This window comes from Grammomys surdaster, unplaced genomic scaffold (genome assembly GCF_004785775.1).
Source record: "Grammomys surdaster isolate TR1022 unplaced genomic scaffold, NIH_TR_1.0 126546, whole genome shotgun sequence".
Classification (NCBI taxonomy): Eukaryota; Metazoa; Chordata; class Mammalia; order Rodentia; family Muridae; genus Grammomys; species Grammomys surdaster.
The window spans coordinates 5,818,255-5,841,207 of record NW_021621338.1 but is presented as its reverse complement, the minus strand read 5'-3'; the positions used below and the strand labels follow the sequence as shown (position 1 = coordinate 5,841,207).

Genomic DNA, 22,953 nt, shown 5'->3' with positions numbered 1-22,953 from the left:
TAAGTACCTAGAGAAACAAAGATAAGAATAATAGGTTTTTCTTTCCATGTAAAGTAAGTGAGAAGACAGAGAAGCTACACTGCTCAGAAAAGAATGAGAAGATCACTCTGTTGTTGTTAATATTATTTTGGGGGCTCATGATTTCTCCTTGTTGCCCTTAAATATCTATTAGAGGTTCTACCCCACTTCAGATCAGTTAGTTCCTAAATAAAAGACACAGAGACCTTTAGACTTGTCCTAAGCTTTAGAGCACTAGAGCAGGACAGATATCAACTCTCTATGCTATTTTGTCCATTTTCCTGTCAAAATTCTCAAGATACTATTTGCCTTCCTTTGGGATGTTCCTACTCCATGAAGCCAGCCCTCATGTTCATGTCTTTACTATTTATGTTACCCCATGGCAAACTCTTCCTTCTTCTCCCTTGTTCTCCTCAAGGTGGGTGCATATATGAATGCATAGATGCATATATACACAGATTTTTCCTTGTTATTTATTTTTAGAAGATAAATGATAATTTAAAACTCAAACAACAAACATGTAGCATAACGTACAAAAAAAGGACTTGAGACAATAATAGTGTAAAGACAAAGAAGATGAGAGAGGGAGGGAGGAAGGGAGGGAGGGAGGGAGGAAGGGAAGGAAGGAGAGAGGGAAGGAGGGAGAAAAGTGAGAGTGGTGGAAATAAAGCTCCAAAGTAATCGTAAATAGAAGGGCACAGCCTCAAATAGAAACTAGTAGAGAAAATTATGGAAACTAAAGGCGATATTGTGAGAATATCAACACACTGATAGACAGCTACTTGAACTAATCATGGGGAAGAAAGAAACATACTAGAACATCAAGGGCACAATCAAACTCTGAGTTGAAAACTATTGTCATATTATCCTTCTTCTAACAATGATGTATCAATGCTCCATTAATTTGTCTTTTCAAACAGTTTAAAGGGGTTAGGAGACAGTTCCACAAACAAAGTAAGCATGTTCCTCAGTGTGATGCCCAAGATTCAGGTTAAAAACCAAAATGAACATGGGAGTATGTTTGTAATCCCCATCCTGAGGAAGCAAGGGTTGTTCTCCGGAGTTCATTGACAGCCAGTCTAGACTAGTTGGTCAGCTCTGGGACAGTGGAAAATCTTATCTCAAAAACAAAAGAAAACAGAACAAAAACAAGCAATTAAAAACACAATTACAATAACAACAGCAAAGGTGGATAGCTCCTAAAGAATGGCACTTGAGGGTAACATCTAGCCTCTATACAAAGATATAAAGATCCCTGGAAGAGGGCATGTAACTGTCTCTAGAGACTCCAGAGACAGTAAAAGGATAATGAGTGTGTGTGTGTGTGTGTGTGTGTGTGTGTGTGTGTGTGTGTGTGTGTAATGCATGCCTGTAATTTTAGTCCTGGAGCAGCAGACACCAGAGAATGGTGATTTGAGTCCAACTAGCTATATCATAATATGTTTTCTTAATCACGATGATGATAGTGGTGTGACTATTCTAGAGTACTTCCTGATGATGCATTTGACAGTTTTTGAGTCAGCTAATTCATTTAGAACCATAGCTCTCAAAAAATGTAAGCAGCAGTTCTCCAGCCAATTGCTTTTAACAGACTATATTTCTAAACAGATTATGTTTTTCATGTAGAAACTCTTAGGCCCAGAAGTCATTGCTAGAATTTTATTAAACCTTTGATGAGGCTATAATGCCAATTCTGCACATACACAGAAGGCGATGATTCCAAACTCACACGATGAATGATATTACCTTGACATCAAAACCAAAGACCTGAAATAGAAAGCAAAGCAAAACAAACAAAAACTCCATTATATTGGTTAACACTGATAAACACAATGCAACTGTTCTAAGCAAAGAAAGAGTATACATACAAGTAATAAATGATCAAAGAGGATGATACATAGTGATAAAGAAGAATTTATTCTGAAACTAAAGATTCTATTAGCATTCTAAAGTAAGTTAATGCAACTCGTCATATTTACAAACAAAAGCCGACCATAAAAAGTGGTTTTGTTAGGATTCAAAAAAAAAAAAGGACATTGTAAAAAATGAAATATTTATCATTAAAAGCACTCTTTGTCTGGTGTGCTGGCATATGCCTGTAATAACAACACATAGAAGGAATGTTGTGGCAGGCTGATTGTAAATTCAAAGCCACCTGGGCTACATGGTAAGACACCCCCCCAACTGTGATGTTCACATTGATTATCAATTTTATTGGCTCTAGAATCACCTAGGAGACACACTACTCAAGATATCTGTGAGGGTGATTCTAGACTGGGTTAACTGAGTTGAGAAGACCCATCCTAAGTGTGAGTAGCACCATTCCATAGGCTGAGCTCCCAGGCTGAATGCAAAGAAGACAGGAGTTGGTGCGAACACTCAGTTCTCTCTCTATTCCTTAACCTGCTCTCATCAGTTCCTGTCAACCTTGTACAAGAGGTTCTAGGCAGGACAATCAGGCAGGAAATGGAGTCCCCATGTAGAACACTCCTTTCTCTCCATGTTTGTGTGTGTGTGTTAAAATAGTTAACTGTAGCATGAAAGATCAAGTGTGACAATCATTGAAAGTGCTAATAGATCAATAAAATAAGACAATTGAGTACATATCTGGAAACCAATTATTCTTCAAAATATGCAAAAGTCTCTTAAAAGTCAGCAAAAGAATACAAATAAATCTATTTTTAAAAATGACAAAATATCTGAACAGACAAATCCACAAAGGATATGTACTACATCAATTCCATGTCTTATTTCATCAGGATAATAAAAGCTAAGGTAATAGTGAGAAACTACTATATATCTCCTAGAGTACCCCAAAGCCAAAAACACTAGCAGTAGTACATTCTGGATAGGGAAGACATGGACAACAGAAGCGTCCAGTTGCTTGTGGAAATGCAAAGTGGTGACCAGGTTAGGAAAACAATTTGTGAGGTTCTCAAAACACAAATGTTGATTTTTAACAAAATCTCAAATGTTTGATTTTGCCAATAAAGATTTGGGAATCAGATGCTGAGGTGAAAGCCTGACTACTCAGAGAGGCAGGGGAAGCAGCCAGCTGACCTTCCTTCTCAGCTAACCTCCCAAAAGGAAGCTCATCTTCTCCACCCCATCTCAAAAAGCTTCAACTGAATGTCCCCTCTACTTCCTGTATATCTCTTTATCAGTCCTCCTAACTTTCTTTTAATCTTTGTTTTTTTTTTCCCTATGTTCACTCCATGTCAACTACTTGCTTGCTCTGCCCCTTGACCTATGATTGACTTTATTTTATTTAATCTTTTTTACAATGAACAGAAGGCTTTTGGACTAAAGGTATGTGCTAGGGCTGAGCCGAGCCATGACTAGAAACAGGTTTTTCTAGTAAATAATACAATCTCAGGGTTCTCAGTGTGATCAAATATCCTGCAACACACCAAAGTATATAGATGCTTGTAACAGCTTTGTTCACAATTGCCAAAACTTGTAAGCAACCAAAAAATGTGTTTAAGAAGTTTGAGTGGACAAACTGCAGTACATACAAACAATGAAATAGCTGTGCTAGAACAAAATAAGCTACCAAGCCAGAAAAGGGCATGGAGGAGCCTTGAGTAGATGTTACTAAGTAAGAGAAGTGTTTGAAAAGTATGAATACTGTAAGATTCTCTCGTTGTATGGCATTCTGGAAAAGACCCTATAAAGACAGAAGAAAAATCAGGTACTGTCAGATCAGAGGGAAAACAAAAGAATAAATGGATAGATGAAGACTAGGTGGGAACAGAAATTTTTAGGACAATGAAACTATTCTATATAACATTAGAGAAATGTCAATGTTAAAATGTTATGTTAAAACATAACTTATCAAACTCCAAAAGATACACAATGTCTAGCAGAACCACTGGTGCTAACTGTAGTTTGGGGTAATAAAAATGTCCAGGTCATATCCCCAATTCTTGTGTGGGATATTGACAGTTGGAGATGTTGTGTCAATGATCTAGCATATGAGAATTCTCTCTAAACCTGCCCTAATAGAGACAATTATTTAAAAGTGCTTTAGAAAAGGATCATATTCACATTAAGAAAATGGGAAATAACTGGAATCCAAGACAAAGAACACCAGCCTTCACTATTCTCCTTTACCAGGATGAGTACCCAATAGACTACCATGTATAGAGGACAAGATCAAAGGGATGTACATTCTTTATGAGACCAAGATTTGCCTTATCTCTGAACTCAATGCTGAAAACAGAATTAAAAGACCATTGTTCAGTTTGGAGGCAGGGTCAGGACCAAGGAATAGACTGGTCAATTGTATCTGCCGTGTTGGGGATTGATTCTAATTCTTTGATTTAATCATAAACCTGTGTGTCCAAACACTGAAAGTCCTTGTCCCCGATTGGTATTTGATTGATCAATAAAGATGCCAGCAGCCAGTGACTTGGCAAAGGGAGATGGGGTAGGACCTTTAGATTTGTGTTGGCTGGGACCTGGGTAAAAGGAGACACAGGTCACTGTGAAGCAGTAGGAGACAGATGGACATAGGAGCTGCAGGACATAGAGCCAACCAGCTATGTGAGATTTCAGGTAAGTGGCCGCTGGCGACTTCCCCGATTGGGCCTAGTGTAGCAGGCAGAGGATGAGAAGTGCCCAACCACTGAGCTATATGGCACAGTAAAAATGAGCTTGTGGTGTGTGTGTGTGTGTGTGTGTGTGTGTGTGTGTGTGTTTCATTTGTGCATCCAGTGAGCTCAGTGAGCTACTGGGTGGGTGGCTGGAGGCACAACACGCTGGGAGCATAAAGCAGAGTAGCCCAAACTCCCCACTACACTGTCCTTTTTCAGTAATAACACCCTGAAATTCTCAGATAACTTCTCACCCACTGAACACCTTATTGAATTACTTTCTTTGAACTATTTTCTTTTTATAGATAAATACATAGCACCCGCCTATGTAACATCCTATTGCTGATAAGCATACAGTCATCAATATTGAATTTACCAGAAAATCAAAGTGAAGCACAAACCAAGAATATGTAGCTATGCCCTAGTGTACGAGCTGGTTTGGTACCAGTTTAACCCATGCTAGAGTCATCAAAGAGGAAGGATCCTCAGTTGAGAAATTGCTTCTGTGAGATGCAGCTGTAGGGCATTTTCTCAGCCCATTATGAGTGGTAACATCCCTGGGCTGGTAGTCCTGGGTTTTATAAAAAGGCAGGCTAAGCAAGCCAGAGGAAGCAAGCCCATAAGCAGCACCCCTCCATGACTTCTGCATCAGCTCTTGCCTCCATATTCCTGCCCTCTTGGAGTTCTTGTCCTGATTGTCTTCATTGATAAATAGTGCTGTGGAAGTGGAAGTTGAACAAACTCTAACTTCCTCTTAGTTATGGTATTTCATCCCAGCAATAGAAACCCTAAGCCACCTGTGAAAATGTCAAATGTAAATTAAACAGAAATATGTGAAGGAAAGAGCCCACCAAGTGCTATTTGTGGGTCTCCCTTTCTTTCCTGTCCAGATTAAGCTGGTTGGTAATATTTAGTCACTCTCCACCCTTGTGTTTCTTACCTTCCAAATCGTAATCCACAGGAGTAGCTGGAGTGCATGGAGACCTTCTGTAACCAGAGTCTCCTCAGTTACTGGGCTTGGCTTCGTCTGCATATTACTCACTTCATGATCCACACAGCAGAAATCACACAAAAAGCAACCCACGTGTTTAACAATGTTAAGTAAAGGCAATTACGGCAAGAGGGAAATCCAGAAGGAGCATTCTTTTTTTTTTTAATTTCTTTTTTTTTTTGAACATGAAATGCTTTTTTATAGCATGTTTTACAAGGGGAGGGGGTAAGAGGGTCCAGGTGGTGGAAAAGTACAAAATCTTCTTGGCCTGTGCCTTGAAACATGTCATGGTCTATATGGTACACTGCCTTGAATTATGATCTACCTGCAGTTCTTCAGAAGATATGGTACACTGCTTGAGTTATGGTCTCCCTGCTATTCTTAAGAAGACATGGTACTCTGCTTTGAGTCTATCTGCAGTTGCTAAGCAGGATCTTGCAGTTGCCAAGCTTCAGAGGACATTGTGCAGGTGGGGAAAGGTAGGGGGTAAGGGTAAGGGCGAGGGTCCTGGCTTCTGGCATCTCCCCCTTCTCTGTTTAGTTAGAGAAGGCGTCTTATGTTCAATCCCAACTATGTGAGTTTTGAATTTGGATGTCTAATTATGGGGGGTCTTAGACAAGTTCACAACCCCAAAACACTGATGTGAGACGAGTCACATCGATGGTCGAAGGCTTTAGGCTGTCGACGATGGGCAACGTCAAGGGACTCTGATGTGGGTGAAAGGAGGGTGAGAGCCCTGTCTTAGGCCATGTAGGCTGCACCCACTCCCAGCACCACGCACTCCTTTTCGGCTGCATTGGGTGGGCCCCTGGGAAGTGGACCTACAATAATCCTGTCATTGGGCTAACTCACAGCCATCCTAGTCTCTTGTAAATGTTCAAGTCAGAAGGAGCATTCTTGACCAATTACAACCACACTGGCTTTATCTGCTCCTTATTACAAATTATTTCTTAAACCACATCTCTGTGTCTCCGACTGAATGGATTACAGCCAACTCTTGATTCTTACTGTGTGATTGGGAATCTGAATCACCTTCTTCCCTGCCACGCCCAGGCTTGCGTTTGACATGCTCCTTAGGCAGCACTGGGTAATACTCCTTTCCAAAACAGGGAAGGGCCCTGGTCAGCTATTCTGTAGCACACACAAATTCGTAATCCACAGGAGTAGCTGGAGACCCTCTGTAACCAGAGTCTCCTCAGTTACTGGGCTTGGCTTCGTCTGCATATTACTCACTTCATGATCCACACAGCAGAAACCACACAAAAAGCAACCCACGTGTTCGTATTCTGTAGTCCACATTCCAGGGTGTCCAGCAAGTTAGATGATGGCCTTCTACATGTACAGCTTTATTCTCTTGTTACCGATGAACACTGACTTTCTCTCCAGCTCCCATCCTGGCTGATCCACTTGTTTTCCCAGAGCCCCTAATTTTTTATCTGGTACTCAGTTGAGCTTAATATGTACTAACGATGCTGGTCCACACCTGCTAGCTCATCAAATGAGAAATGCTCTAATATGCCCTCAACTTTTCTATGCTTCTTTTGTGGATTAACATAAGATATTCCTATGAAACCACATTGGAATGCTATTTTGCCGTGTTGGCAAAAGTTGAATTCAAGCACAAATTAGGACTCAGCCTTCTCTGTGTTAAGCATGTACGCATCAGAAATGCTCACATGTATTCAGCCAAATAAGAATGTTCAGAGCCACATTTATGATAACACATAAAAGAATTAATAGCAAACCAAACAGCCAGCCAATGATCCTCTACAACAAAGCAGATAAGCCCAGCCACACAGTGGAATTACATAGCAAAGAGAGTGAGCAGACAATGATTATACACAACAGTGTGAATGATTTTCAGAAATAGTACTGAGAAGTCTGACATGGAGGGGCACGTGTGAGTCTACCTACATTTGCATTGGGTATAAAAATAGCTATTCCTAAACTGTGTTTCTGGAAGCTGGAATAGCAGTTACTGTTGATGAGGAGATTACCCACTGGAAAGGGCACAGAGTGTTTCTAGGACACAACCACGCTCTACTGCTTGATCTGGATGCTGGACAGGTGTGTGGCTGTTCAGTTATGAGGTCATTCTTTGTGTTGTACTCATAAGAAAAGTGCCTGCTGCACTGTTATGCTATTACGTTACATCTTAATGCATGACTTGAAAGAATTTACAAAATATTCCACACATACTAATAAAATCTTACCGATGGAACTGCCTCAGACCTATTACTATCCAATCATATAAGATCTCATAAGGGAAAGAAGGGAGAGGCAGTAAAAGAGCCATCCTTTAAAGAAACAAAAACAATATATGACCAGTTAACTTGGTCTCACAGATGAGAAACATTGGAATCAAGATCTTGGAGAGTACAAAAAATAACTTTCTGTAGGTTAAAAAATAATTCTGGAAAAGTTAGACTAGAAACCGGTCCTTATGACTCAGCCCAGCATTCTTGGACATAATAAGATTCTGCTGGATACAAAAACATCTTGAAATTTTCTACTAAATGGTTAAGACTTTTTAATTCAATATATTTTCTTTCTACCTGATATAGAACATCTTAACCTTTTTTGCATGTTGAAAAAGCTTTCAGGGCTGTGGGGTATAGTCAATAAGGTGCTTGTCGTGTAGGCATGAAAGCTTGAGTTCAGACTCTTAGCACTCATGCAAAAATTCAGGTATAGTGATGTGTATCTGTCATCCCAGTCTTGGTGGGGGGCAGAGACAAGAAATCTCTGGAGCTTCCTAGTCAGCCAGTGCCCCCAAATCAATGATCTCTAGGTTCATCAAGAGACTGTTTTTACAAAAAGAAGGGAGAGAGTGATTGAGGAACACAACTCATGCTAACCTCTGCCAGGCATACAGACATGCTCATGCACCCACATACATGTGAACACACATGTGAGCATATGCACACAGATTAAAAAGGGGGAAATGGTTTTTGACTAATGGATGCAGTAGTACTATGGATATCCTGACCTGACCACCTACAGAAGTCAGTTCTGGTTGAAGCACAAGGTTTGGACCCATACCCTTCTCAGAATCTGCCTTTTCCCTCACTTTCCAGGTACCCATGATGGTCATCTGAATATATTTGCACATTCAGTGTGGTCAGTCCACTCACCTGAAGGTGGTGCGTGCACTAGACACCAAACAACATTCTCATTGCTTTCTCTTGTTCAAACCCTGCAGAACTTATGAAGCTTCCCAATCATCGCAAGACTAATTTTTAAGACCACTGACTAGGAACACTGGAATGACCGGCTTTTATCTTTTCATCTGAAGAGTTCACCTATTTGGTAGACAAATCTCTGTCACCCCACAGGAATAATCCCAGGGCCAGACATTCTGGCTAAGGTGTGCTATAGAATATTAGAAATCCTAAAGAGTATGAGTCAACATAGAATGTGCCAGAAAGATCCTGATGACTCCTCTCTGAGGACCTACTTCCTACTACTTAGCCAAAGGATTTGGGATGAATTGCTTAATAGTACCAAACTCAATTTTTTCAACTATCAAATAGAAATAATGATAATAACATCTGTCCTATTGGACTCAAAATAATTAAACAAGTAAAACAACTTAATAAAATTATATAAAAACAATAATACTATGCCTGGAAAATGGCAATGATCCGTCAAGGTGACTTGTTACCAGGTTAGTTATTATCATTGATGTAAAGGTGATTACCTTGTCGGTTGGTTGATTGGCTCTCATAGGACAGCAGACTCGGCAGAGCTCAGGATCTGAATGGAAGCAATTCATTCAGGAACTGCTCCTAGGAGAACGGGAGTTCAGGAAACAGGATGGAGAGAGAGGAAGACTGAGGAAAGGTATAATTTTAGACAAAGTCTGGCCACAGCCTGATGTCATTGAGAACTGTAGAAGTGTAAAGCATACCTTGTCTGATCTCAATTAAGGACCTCAGCAATAGCATTGCTGGTCCTTTCTGTCATTGACTAAAAGGTGGGAAGGAAAAAAATATAATTGAAAATATAACTTCTGAGAACTTCAGACCATCCTTTGGTGCAGGGGGGGTGCTCTAAGAAGCCAAGACAAGCCCCTGATAGTTAGAGCAGAAAAACTTGGAAGCATAAAGTGAGAAACCTCAAAAGCATAAAGTATCTGGGCAGGCTGCTGCCACTTCCTAGAGCTGAGTTAATGAAATCTGTTGCCAGCTCATCATGCTCGGTGTCCACTGGTGTGAGCTTGTCTATCAACAGTCTTCCTAGGCCTAGGCCTGCTTGTCATTAACCCAACTGTGTCTTCTGGATCCTGGCCTAAACAGTCAGTCCCTGAGAATGACTCCCAGCCTGGCCAAATCCCTGGGAACTGCATACCCCTGCAAGTAACCTGCCTTTCCCCAGCCGGACTCCCCTCTGGCTTCTCTACTCAGTCTCCAGCAACAAAGTTGGCTCTTAATTGCGAATGGAGATTTCTAGAAAACTACTTCAAGTTAATTTATGCAATCATATTAGCCCTACACTTTATTTAGACAAGTACATACAACAATATTTCATTCACTAACTACACAAACCTATGACAGTATAAGTGGTGAGCAGTCACAAGAATAAAACAATTGGGAACTTAATACTAGTATTTGTTGGACCAGGGAAATAACTTTAGACAAATGTGCCAGGACAAAAATAAGCAATATCAAACCTGGCACATACAAACAATGAAAAATGAATCAAAGTTATGTAACAAAAATCAATTCTCCTCCCCATAATTTATGTCAGTATTTTACATATAATAAAATCCTCCCTGAGCAGATAACTGATAAAGCAATAAAGCTGTCAGATGCAATAAACGGACCGTTTGCCCAGACTATCTGGAAATGCTCCCATTCAGAGGCAGATACCCTGTTATATTAAAGCTACAAGAAGAAAACATTTGTCAGTTGTGAGATAAGCCTGACAAGTACCTAAATCAGCTGCCTGGGAAGACTCTCTGAAAATGCACCATTACAAAAGATGATATTTAATTATATTACCCTGTGTGTGAGATATAATTGCACCTATTATGTGGCAGAATCAGAAAAGGGGGGACATGAAATTAACTTCAACTGAACAACAAAGCAATTATCTATTATTGAAGATAAGGTAGGATGTGTCCATTGTATCTTATGACTGGATTCATTCATCCAGGTTTCTGCTGCTCCCTTTACATCTGCATGACCTGAAAGGAGGTCAACCCAGACACTAAGCTGTGAAATGGCCGAAGTTTCTCTATATCTAGACAGCCACTGATGTGGGCTGTGAACAGCTCAAACCCAACACACCTTTCTTCTTGCACTGACTGTTTTTAATGTGCCAGCCACTCTCCATCTCCAAGTGCCTGTGCTAGATAACTTGAAGTTATCATCAGCTCTTACATTACTTGAATATTAATTCTTAAAATCCTGAGATCTTAACTCCTGTCAGTTATAGGCCTGCTCTCTATTCTCTGGTTCTACCATGCTATTTTATTTTTACAATATTTTGTGTGAGTATGTCATCCACGCATGTATATTCATGTGTGTGTGGTCGCATCTATGTTCAGATACCTGTGTACACATGAAAATGGATGCTCAATCTTGTCATTAAGTATCTTACTGAATGTCTCTGCATTTTATTTATTAAGGCAGAGCTTTTGTGTGAACCCAGAGCTTACTAATTCCATCTAGCTAGCTAGCCACCTTGCTCCATGGGATCCCTGTCTCTACCTTCCAAGTACTGGGGTTAAAGGTAGCTACTATGCCTGAATGGCTTTTTACATTAGGTCTGGGATCTAAACTTCAAGTAGTCATCATGCTTACACAGCACGTGCTTTTACATGCTGAGCCCCACTTCCCCCTATTCTATGTCAGGTTATTTCTTATCATACCTGTTGCACCTGCCTTTTGCCAACCTATATGATCCTATACATTAGGTTCCACAGCTACTTGGAGAGCATGAGAATACCTGAATTCTTATTTGATTTCTCTTACTATGATGAAATAGTCTGACCAGAAGTAATTTAGTGGGGGGGGGGGGAACAAAAGAGTTATTTCATCTTACAAGTTATAGTCCATCATTGAAGGAACTCAGGAAGGAACCTGAAGCAGAAACCACGGAGGAATGTTGTTGCTGGCTGGCCCATGGTGTCACGCTTAGCTAGCTGAAAGAATTTCATGTGCAAAGACACAAGAGTGTAAGTGAAGGTGAGATAGTCGTAGTGGCTAGAGAGAAGAGTGTAAGGCAATAAGAAGAAAAGGTGGACCAGAGGAAAAAGAGGACTCTAGAGATGAAGCAGGAGAAGCTGAGGCCATATTGTAAGGACCGGGTAACCAGAATAATACCATAGAAATGTTTAGGCAGGTTTTAGAATGTTTTCTATACAAGAAATAAACACAAAACACAAGTAACCTGAAGATCTGAAAACCTTCAATATCTGAAAATTATTTTTACATCTTTCCATGGTAAACACCATCACTTGCATTAAAGCCAAAGCCAAGTGTCACATCCTATTGCAAGCATTCCTGACACTATCCTCACTTCTGTCATTATTCATCCCCTGCCTTGTCACTATGTTTAGCCCATAATCCATCACAGCACATGCCACACTCAATTGTGAGTTGATATTTACATGTCTATACTCTTAACAAAGCTTCAAATCATCCACTCCCTAGCAGAGAGACATTCTGTACTTAATGAGAGAATTATAGACAAAATCTCTTTGGCACTGTGTGGAAGCATCACCTGTCAATAAAAAGCTTGTGACCTATTAAGAGAAACAGGAAATAGAAGGTGGGACATATGGCAAAGATAGAGATAGAAATTCTGTGAAAGAGTCAAGAGTGGAGATTTTGCCACCTGGACTCAGTGGAAATGGACACACAAAACTGAGGAAAGGTAACCAGCCACGTGGCACACATAGAATAGAATAAATGGGTTATATAAGTTATAAGCTAGTTAGGGAATGAGCCAAAGCTTATGACCTCAGCATTTATTCATAAATAATTAAGTCTCAGAGTCATTATTTTGGGAACAGGAGCACAGGAACTGCACCTACAATATATTTTCTTCTATTGTATAAAGCATAATCCTCTCTACTCTATGAGGCAATCTTGAGGACAGTGTTGGGACAGACAGAGGTTGAGAAAATGGAGCAAAGCCAAGTTCATTTCATGACACCTAGAGGCACCAAGGAGGATGTAAGGGGTTGCAGTGCTGAATACAGGCTTAAGTGCAAAGACAACAGATTCTTCCTATGCAGCTGATGTTCCTCGTTCACAGCTATGCACTGTAACATTCACTCAAAGAGCAAACAGCTATATACAGTACTAGGTACATGAGTACCCAGTGACGACCTCTTTATCAGTCAATACATGAGTTTGCTTTAGACAGATTTCTGGTTTTCGATATCTTATTCAATGTATTATTTATTCATTAACCTTGAGCCAAATGTCCCCGATACAATAACTAATGACTGAACAAAGTTTAATCAGCATACATATATTCTTCATTGGAACCATGTTGTGCTTAGGACATTTAGACAGTGCTTCGGTGCTTTGCTATCTTACCTTTTAAAAATCACGAAAATGAGAAAATCATTAAGTATACTTCAGGGCAGACATGTGTTGACATCATGAGAGCTGAAAAAAAAAAGGAGTCAGGACAAAATACAGGTTGTTGCTCTTGGCTCTGTGTCACCTGGGAGTATGGCGTCATAGAGAATGAAATTTCCCTAGCTCTGTACATTGAAATACCCACAAGTAATCACTGGGATATGGGCGAGCATTAATTTGGGAATCACACACGAATTTTACAGGTATTTTCTGTATGTGTGAATGTCCCATGTATCAGTGCACCATGTGCATGCAGTTGTCCACAGAAGCTAGAAAAGAAAACTGAAACCCCACAACCAGAGTTCTACACAGCTGTGGGTGCTGGGAACCAAACCTAGGACCTCTGCAAAAGCAGCAAGCTCTCTTAACTGCTGACCCATCTCTCCAGCCCTAACCATCTCTCTGCTGGTTTTAGTACGCTTGCAGGTGGTAAAATATGAAATCCATGGATAAGGGGGATGAACTGCTCTTTGATGATCTACCCCATTTTTGGAGAGTAGAAACAAATTCCAATTGCCTCCTTCACTGACATCAGATAGATAATACAGGGGAAATTTGGGACTGAAAATCAAAACTCCCTGTGTGGAGAGAGTGTCCTCTCTGCCCCCTACAGGCTAATCAGCTGGCAGTTGGCTTTTGGAGAACTGGTTTGGGGGCTTGCCTACAGACTTGGGGTCACAATTTCTGTTTTCTTTTGTTGAAGTTGGTCTTTGACCTGGGAGCACATTTAACTTTTCTCACTTCCCAGGCTCTATCTGGACAGTATTATTGACAGATTTCTTTCTTTGATGACTTTCAGTTTGCTTTCATGTCACAGACAATTTCAAAGAATTACACGTTCTTACTCAAGGTAAAATTCTTCCAAAAGGATAACTTACAAATCTTCATTAATCCTACATCTGAGCGTTTATTAATCATTTTTTTCAGTGTTAATTAGTAGAAACTCAATAAAGATTTGGTGTCCTTTTAAGTAGAGTCTATTGACTTGCTTGACCTTGGATCTTTAAAAGTGAAAGAGTATGCACTTTCTTTAAGTGCATCAACAGCACCGGGATAGAGGAACACATGAAAAAGAGGGAGTTTGCACACAGAAACATTCCCTGAGAAGTACTGCCCATGTGCAGTGGGAGGCTTGAGGATCAATATATGTATTTCTAGACCTGTTCACTTTCCAAGTAGTTACAAGTTAATGGAAGTGAAATGATTTGTCTCCATAAACTTATAATGGACAAAATGATTTCTATAATATATGTTCAGATTGAAGTGCTTATCATAAACAAAATTACCTTAGAAAATACTTATGCAAAATGTAAGGCCTAATTCATAGTCCTGTTGTGGGCTAACTTCCTAATGAATGTTATTCTGTCATCCTCTTCTCATCAATGTTCTCTTTAATGCTTTCAAGATTATGCTATCTGTAGGATGAAATTACAGAGTTCCATATAGCAGTAACCAAGGAACTGTATCGTAGTTGCTTGGAATCAGGGTATACAAGGATGCTGAAATAAGATTAAAATCAAGTCACTCCACACCTCAACTCCATCCAAGGCAAAACTTCATGTGTCTCATGTTTGACTTTGAAAGAGATAAAACTGAAAGATAAAAAGTAGGATTTAGTTGCTTGTTATAAAAGTCATATATTTATATCCTTTGCAATTATTTTTGGGCAACTTTTGTCTCATGGCAATTAAATTACATTCATCATTAGCTGTTTTCATTTTAGATAGCTCTCAAAAGACATCAAAAAGCACACTGGGTCAACATTTTATTTCATTCTCATTAGAATCAGAACCAACAAACTTCATTTTCTCTGTGTAACACTAGCCAGGTGAAATCCTGTCTACCCTCTAATGATGGAGTCAAGAATTTCACACAATCTACAATTGTTCTGGATGCTTCAGTACCTGAGTTTGAAAAGCTTGAGTCTCATTATTCTAAAAACAGCAAACGTTTTTTAAACCCTGGATGCTATTCATGGATTAAGAAAATGCTTGTTTAATCAACAATGAACATGGAGAATCCAACAGGTCATTAATGACAAGTTACTTTATGTCCGGGATTGTATGGGGTTCAGATTCAGGGCTTAAGCAAAAGTATTTTCCTGTAACTTCTCTATAAATGAGCACATTAAAGTCACAGAAAGAACAATGCCTTCAACATAATTCATAGTTTTCTGAAAGCTAAATGACCCTTAAAAAATTCTTGGCCTCAAGATGTGATAAAAATGGAAGGGATATGAATCTTTACAATATAGTAATGAATTGTAAATGGTTTAGTAATCCACATCCAGGGCTCAGAGATCCCATCCAAAATCATCCATTCATATATCTCTACCATCCAACAATGGCACCTTCTACTGGTATATGAATTCTATAACAAAATGAAAAATTATTCAGGTTACAAAAAAATTGCCTTTCCTAGAATGATCTTGGTATGTTTCTTTGTTGTTTACTGTATCTACTTTAAAATTCACTCTAACAACGCAAATGGCAAGCTATAGATCAAATTAGATGCATTTTATTAGTCAAGCAGCCCCATTAACTTCACATTTTAAGAAAAAGTATTCAATACTACAGCTTCCTGCATCTCTCCCATCAGGAGTGTTTCATGGGTCTTGGGTTGTGCTCTGAATAGAGAATCCAGATCAGGCCAGTCCCTAAGACATGCTGTCTGTCATTCATGCTTCTGAATTCCAACAAATGCAATCCCTTCCTAAGGACTCTATTAGACTTCGGCGGCATCCCAATGTTTGACTTCAGGTCTCACTTACAAAAAAGGGCAGTTGTGAGCTAGCAAAGGGCCTTTGTGGCAAGAGCTCTAGATGCTCATCCAGGCTTCTAAGTCCTGCTGTTCTCTATTACACTGCTCTCTGGTCACTGTGATGATAAAAGGAAATCATTTTGAGATGTCTTCCATTGTAGCTCAACTGGATCCATGTCTCAGGGGGCAGAACCTGGCCAAAGCTTTATATGAAGCTCCACTGGCTTAAAGGACGTCCTCTCTGGGGGTTGTCTTCTCTGAGAGGACTTTGATCTATAAATACAGCACCACAGGCCTACATGTCCTTAAGCTTGTAGCTCTTTCTAACTCAGCCTCTCGGACACAGTAAACATATGTGAGGAACAACTAAGCCATTGAAAGAAGCCTGTGGACCCTAAGTGTGAGTAAAGAATATTTACTGTGCCAATATCACCTGGCCCAGACAAGGTTCAGCCACAGCAGGAAGAGCTCAGTGGTTAAGGACAGACAGACAGAACACAGACTGCTTAGAAACAGCTAGATCCAAAGGAGCTCCAGGAGCAACAACTGAAGGAAGGATAAGGTAGCAGGCTCCCCTCCTACACGGATCACTTTGGTTTATTCCTCATCCTGGCAGTTAGGAGCAAGTATGTCTTTCTTGAGCTGAGTCTTAGTAAGCCCACATTATACTTCATCAACTAAGGAGGAGGGAGAGGCTCAAAAGAGGTATATACCAAGCTGAAAGTTAATTTGTTTGACTTTAGGATTCATGAAGCCTGGAATTTATTATGTATGATTGTATAGTATATATTTTACCAAAGATATATTAAAAAATTAAACCCAGGTGCTTCTATGCCAAAAACATAAGCATTGTTAGATAATATATTTATTATAGATCTCCTTCCATTTAATAAAGCAATGTTGGTAGGTCTGCTGTAATAAAAAGGAAGGCCCCAGAGCATTGGTGGGATGACAAACGAGCAATATAGAAAAAAAAGAGTCACACTGCCTTGCGTTCCACCTTGTGACTGCAACATGATTTATTATTTGTTCCCTGCTAGTAGACATTTTTTGTTGCTTCTACATACACATACACACACACACACACACACACACACACACACACACACACATTTTTATAACACAGATCACAGCAATCGAGACTTCATCAACATAGGACATCTTTTAACCTTCACAGCAGATGAATGCCCAGGGGTTTAGCAGAAATGTGGATTCTGACTGTGAAAGTGAAAAATCTTACAGAATTCTTGCAAGTTTTCAGGATGTCATAGCTGCTTCCAGTGCCCAGATAATAGGACATGGGCTCTTTTATTGTGATAGTTCCTAAAAGGAGGGAGAGGTGAAGACTGAAAGTAAAAAGTAGAAGGAGAAGCGATGTGTTCTTCTAACTGCACATGCTTCAGGGTGCTTGGAATTCACTGTAATGAGCATACTACTTTAGACACACACACACACACACACATACACACACACAAACACACACACATGCAGGAAAAACTGGAAATCACCATAGGGAATAAGATTTAATAAATAACAAGTGAAGGAGACTTTCTTTCTCCACTTCCTGGTAATGGGCAGGTAGCTGAATGTAGCATCTCGTGGTAGTATAAATGAATTGTTAGAGTATTACTCTAAAATGGCCTTCAGAGATTCTTATTTTTCAGTTTCCCTGCCTCTGCTTCAGACTAACATCTTTCAGATTTTTCTCCAACCTCAAAAGGCCTTGGAATTTATCTAGCTTTTGTTCTTCCTATCCAACCAATTGCCTAATCCTTCCCTGTGTCCAGCCTTATATAAACTTTCCCTTTCTGTAAAATAAAAAAATGTGAAATTCTTCAGAAAGTTATGAACATTTTACTTGTTGGAGAGAGAGTAAGAGATTTCCTGCTTGGGACAACACAACTCTTTGTAGGGCATCTAAGACTCAGGTCTGTTCTGAAGGGACCCAGGAAGAGGGCAGCCAGCTCCATTCAGTAAAAACCTCCAAAAAGTAAATAACAGATTATAATTTCATCTATGCTGCCTTTATCCAGTTCTCGTCCTCAGTAGTGCTGTTTCGTAAATCTTACTGATTTTTTACCGTGATTTTCAGAAAGCAGAGGTTTAGACATTCAAGGGCATCTTGCTCCACAGGTAAATGAGAAGTCAGACTACCAGAGGAACAGACCATACTATCACCAGAGCAGACATCCTATCTCCTTGGTTACTGGAGTCCTCTTTTGTTAAGGATGACTTTCTCTGTATGCACATTTATAAGATGAGTATCCTTACATTTTTTGTGCATTTGAAGAGATCTATCCACATTCTTCACACAAGCCAATTCCAAAGGCTTAAGAACCACATTGTCAGGCTCACTCCAAAAATTGTCCATCTCATAACTGATAACTCTTGTCTTTCAACCCCCCACCATCATGGCTCATTAAGCTCTGCTTGAAGCATTCTGGGACTTTTCTAGCTGAAAATTTCACACTCTTAGTTAAATCAGTTCTGTTCAGACCCTTTCCTGTGGAGGATTGGGTTTTACATGACAAATGCAATCCAGCATTCTCATTTCCCTGAGTCTTTGAATCCCTTCATCATCATTAAGCCAAGGAAAACCAGACATCTCCAGCTCATTCACAGTAGGCCACCTTTTGATCCATACTTCAGAAAGGCAATCAAATAAATTATTGATACATCTTTAACTGTGTGAGTTGCAACCTTAAACCCAGAATCTCTTCTCTATGGGCCCATATCAATAAACTTACCCTGATTTAGATGTAGACTCCTTCTACTATAACCCACAACCTTAAAATCCATTCCTATACATTCCTCAGACTTATGCTTGTATAAATAAAATAATCCATTTAGTTCTTTTGGGGTATAAGAACCCCATAGGTCACACTTTCTGCCTCACCTACAAGGGTCTTCTTAACCTTGAGTCTGGCTATAGCTCTAGAGGCAAAGATAGGTAGGAAATGAAGTCTGTCAGCCTTGTTTTGCTAGACATCTCCTTCCAGGAAGGACCATTGCCTGGTCCACAAACAGTGTAGCATTAGTTCTCTCAGGCAAGGGCAAAGATGGCAGTACATCAGGGGCTTGGGGTAGGGATGCACCCCTTGCTAAAGGTGGGTCATCAGATTCTGAGAGTTTAATTCCCTCAACCTCATCAGGCTCCTCTCACACATATCAACTTTCAAAATCTCACTGTTTTATTATTAATGCACTTTCTGTAGCTTCTGGCACTTTTCAAGGTTGGGACTTTAAACTTGTGCTATAAATAAGCCAATCACAAGATAGATGCTTGGGTTTGGATTTGGTACCTTGAGCCCTCAGGCTGCTGGAGAGATTTCCTCCCAAGACATACTTAGAAATTGTTAAGTTGTTTCCATCTGGGAAATTACTTCTCTGAACTCATTCTTGTTTGTTTGTTTGTTTGTTTGTTTTGTTTTGTTTTGTTTTGTTTGAGTGGTTGTTAATATATTCAGAGATGCTAGAGTTGACGAGCATATTCTTTGCTTTTCTACACATGGTTAAAAGTTTTATTTATAGAGTCACTAAATTCTTTGAACCTCACCTTTGAGGTGAATCAGGAGTTTCAAATGCATTTATCCTGCACAGTTCTTTAACCATTTCACACTACAAATTACCAGTACTCCCCATTCTACCAGAAGAGTCTTTAATAATAGTAGGTTTCATTGAGCTTGAGAACTAGGTCTAGATAACATCACGTTCACTAAATAGCCATAATTGTTCCTAGCAATAAAATTAGTACTAGTCAAGGCTCTGAAAAGGAACAAAATTGATTGAATGAATATAAATTACAAAATGAACTTATTAGATTGACGTTCATGATACAAGCTGAGTAGCTCAACAATAGGAGTTGGTATGTTGTGAACCAACTGGGTAGTAAGTCCATCTTCAAGGCTGGTTCCCACAATAATCCCAGGCTGACAGTAAATGCCAAAGGATTTCTGAAGAGCTGCTAGTTGTTTTCAACTCATGTAAGAAGGTCAAAGAAGCTAGCTTCTAATGTCAGTTAAGAATGACAGCAATAGAGGCAGCAGCTGCAGAGTAGATGCCCTCACCAGCAAGATGTGAAGGTTAGCTTACCAAAGCAACACTCCTTTTGCCTGGGATCTCTTTTTATTAGGGCATTCATTAGAAAGTGGTGTTTTTTCTTGGAAAGGCTCTTCCCCTCAGCTCATACATTAGTGAATTACTCTTACAGGTCAGTCTAGAGGCATGGCTCTTAACTTTTTCTAAATCTAACCAAGTTGGCAACTAAAATTAACCAACACAGTAGGCAGAAAAAAATGTATCTCATTTGTACAAATGAAAGCCCACAGAAATATAAGAATCTAACAAGGATTCAAAATGATTTTGGAGATGACAGTAAAACCAAGTTCACCTTAATGATCATTATGATCAAAGTAAATACTGAGGCCAGTACCTACTTGTAATTGAAACATTGACTGATGTTACACAGCCTAGAGAATACTATTCAATTTTGTGTCTTTCTTTGGGTGTCCCTTGTCACATTTGCAAAACATGACAGTTGCCACTCAAGTGAATTGAATCTGGATGGATCATATCATTACTTCCTCATTCTCTAGCCAGCAAAGAGGGAGGCAATGTTACCTATGACCAGAACATAAGCGAAGTAAAATCGATAATTACCTAGTTCATTTTAAGATTGGTTGACATTTTATTGGTTAAAACTTGGAGTACTCGAGAGGTAGATAACATCTTATAATTTACAAATTAGAACATAGAAGCTCAGTGGAACCCTAAAAGATGCAATGATGACATTCACACACTTCTTTGAATGTTAAGATCACTCCCCTGAAGTCAAAGGGATACAAATAGGAAAGGAAGAAGTCAAAATATCGCTATTTGCAGATGATATGATAGTATACTTAAGTGACCCCCAAACTTCAACCAGAGAACTCCTAAACCTGATAAACAACTTCAGCAAAGTGGCTGGTTATAAAATCAACTCAAACAAATCAGTAGCCTTCCTCTACATGAAAGATAAACAGACTGAAAAAGAAATTAGGGAAATGACACACTTCACAATAGTTGCAAATAATATAAAATACCTTGGTGTGAATCTAACCAAGCAAGGGAAAGACCTGTATGACAAGAACTTCAAGTCTCTGAAGAAAGAAATTGAAGAAGATCTCAGAAGATGGAAAGATCTCCCATGCTCATGGATTGGCAGGATTAATATAATAAAAATGGCCATCTTGCCAAAAGCAATCTACAGATTCAATGCAATCCCCATTAAAATCCCAACTCAATTCTTCACAGAGTTAGAAAAGGAAATTCTCAAATTCATATGGAATAACAAAAAACGCAGGATAGCGAAAACTATTCTCAACAATAAAAGAACTTCTGGAGGAATTACCATCCCTGACCTCAAGCTGTACTACAGAGCAATAGTGATAAAAACTACCTGGTATTGGTACAGAGACAGGCAGGAAGATCAATGGAATAGAATTGAAGACCCAGAAATGAACCCACACTCCTATGGTCACTTGATCTTTGACAAAGGAGCTAAAACTGTCCAGTGGAAAAAAGGACAGCATTTTCAACAAATGGTGCTGGTTCAACTGGAAGACAACATGTAGAAGAATGAAAATTGATCCATTCTTATCTCCTTGTACAAAGCTCAAGTCTATGTGGATAAAGGACCTCCACATAAAACCAGATACACTGAAACTAATAGAAGAGAAGGTGGGGAAAAGCCTCGAATACTTGGGCACAGGGGAAAAGTTCCTGAACAGAACTCCAATGGCATATGCTCTAAGATCGAGAATTGACAAATGGGACTTCATAAAATTGCAAAGTTTCTGTAAGGCAAAGGACACTGTCAATAGGACAAAACGACAACCAACAAATTGGGAAAAGATCTTTACCAATCCTTCATCTGATAGAGGGCTAATATCCAATATATACAAAGAACTCAAGAAATTAGACTCCAGACAACCAAATTACCCTATTAAAAAATGGGGTATAGAGCTTAACAAAGAATTTTCAACGGAAGAAACTCGAATGGCCAAGAAGCATCTAAAGAAATGTTCAGCATCCTTAGTCATCAGGGAAATGCAAATCAAAACAACCCTGAGATTCCATCTCACACCAGTCAGAATGGCTAAGATTAAAAACTCAGGTGATAGTAGATGCTGGCGAGGGTGTGGGGAAAGAGGAACACTCCTCCATTGTTGGTGGGACTGCAAGATGGTGCAACCACTTTGGAAATCAGTCTGGCGGTTCCTCAGAAAATTGGACATAGCATTACCCGAGGATCCAGCTATACCACTCCTAGGCATATACCCAGAAGATGCTCGAACATATAACAAGGACATATGCTCATCTATGTTCATAGCAGCCTTATTTATAATAGCCAGGAGCTGGAAAGAACCCAGATGTCCTTCAACTGAGGAATGGATTCAAAAAATGTGGTATATTTACACAATGGAGTATTACACAGCTATTAAAAACAATGAATTCGAGAGGTTCCTTGGTAAATGGATGGAACTAGAAATTATCATCCTGAGTGAGGTAAGCCAATCACAAAAGAAGACACATGGCATTCACTCACTGATTATTGGATATTAGCCTAGAACCTTGAAATGCCCAAGATGCAACTCACAGGCCACATGAAGTCCATAAAGAAGGAAGACCAAGTGAGGGTGATTCGGTCCTTCTTAGAAGGAGCAACAAAATACTCAAGGGAGCAAATATGGAGACAAAGTGAGGGACAGAAACTGAAGGAGGGGCCGTCTCAAGACCACCCCACCTGAGTATCTATCCCATGTGCAATCACCAAAGGTAGATGCTGATGTGGAAGACAGGAAGTGCATGCTGATAAGAGCCTGATATGGATATCTCCTCAGAGGCCTTCAAGAGTCAGACATATTCAGAGGCAGATGCTCACAACTAGCCATTGAACTGATCATGGGGTTCTCAATAGAGGAGTTAGAGTGAAGACTGAAGGAGCTGAAAG

General features: G+C 39.6%; 1 long non-coding RNA gene across 1 annotated transcript in view; it reads left to right on the top strand.

The window, feature by feature from the left end:
• The first annotated feature begins 4,481 nt into the window (after positions 1 to 4,481).
• The window catches only part of LOC114614937, a 49,955-nt gene continuing 31,483 nt past the window's right edge, over positions 4,482 to 22,953 (top strand). The window contains exon 1 of the long non-coding RNA XR_003710411.1: positions 4,482 to 4,575. This is a non-coding gene — a long non-coding RNA (uncharacterized LOC114614937). The remainder of the gene's footprint in view (positions 4,576 to 22,953) is intronic.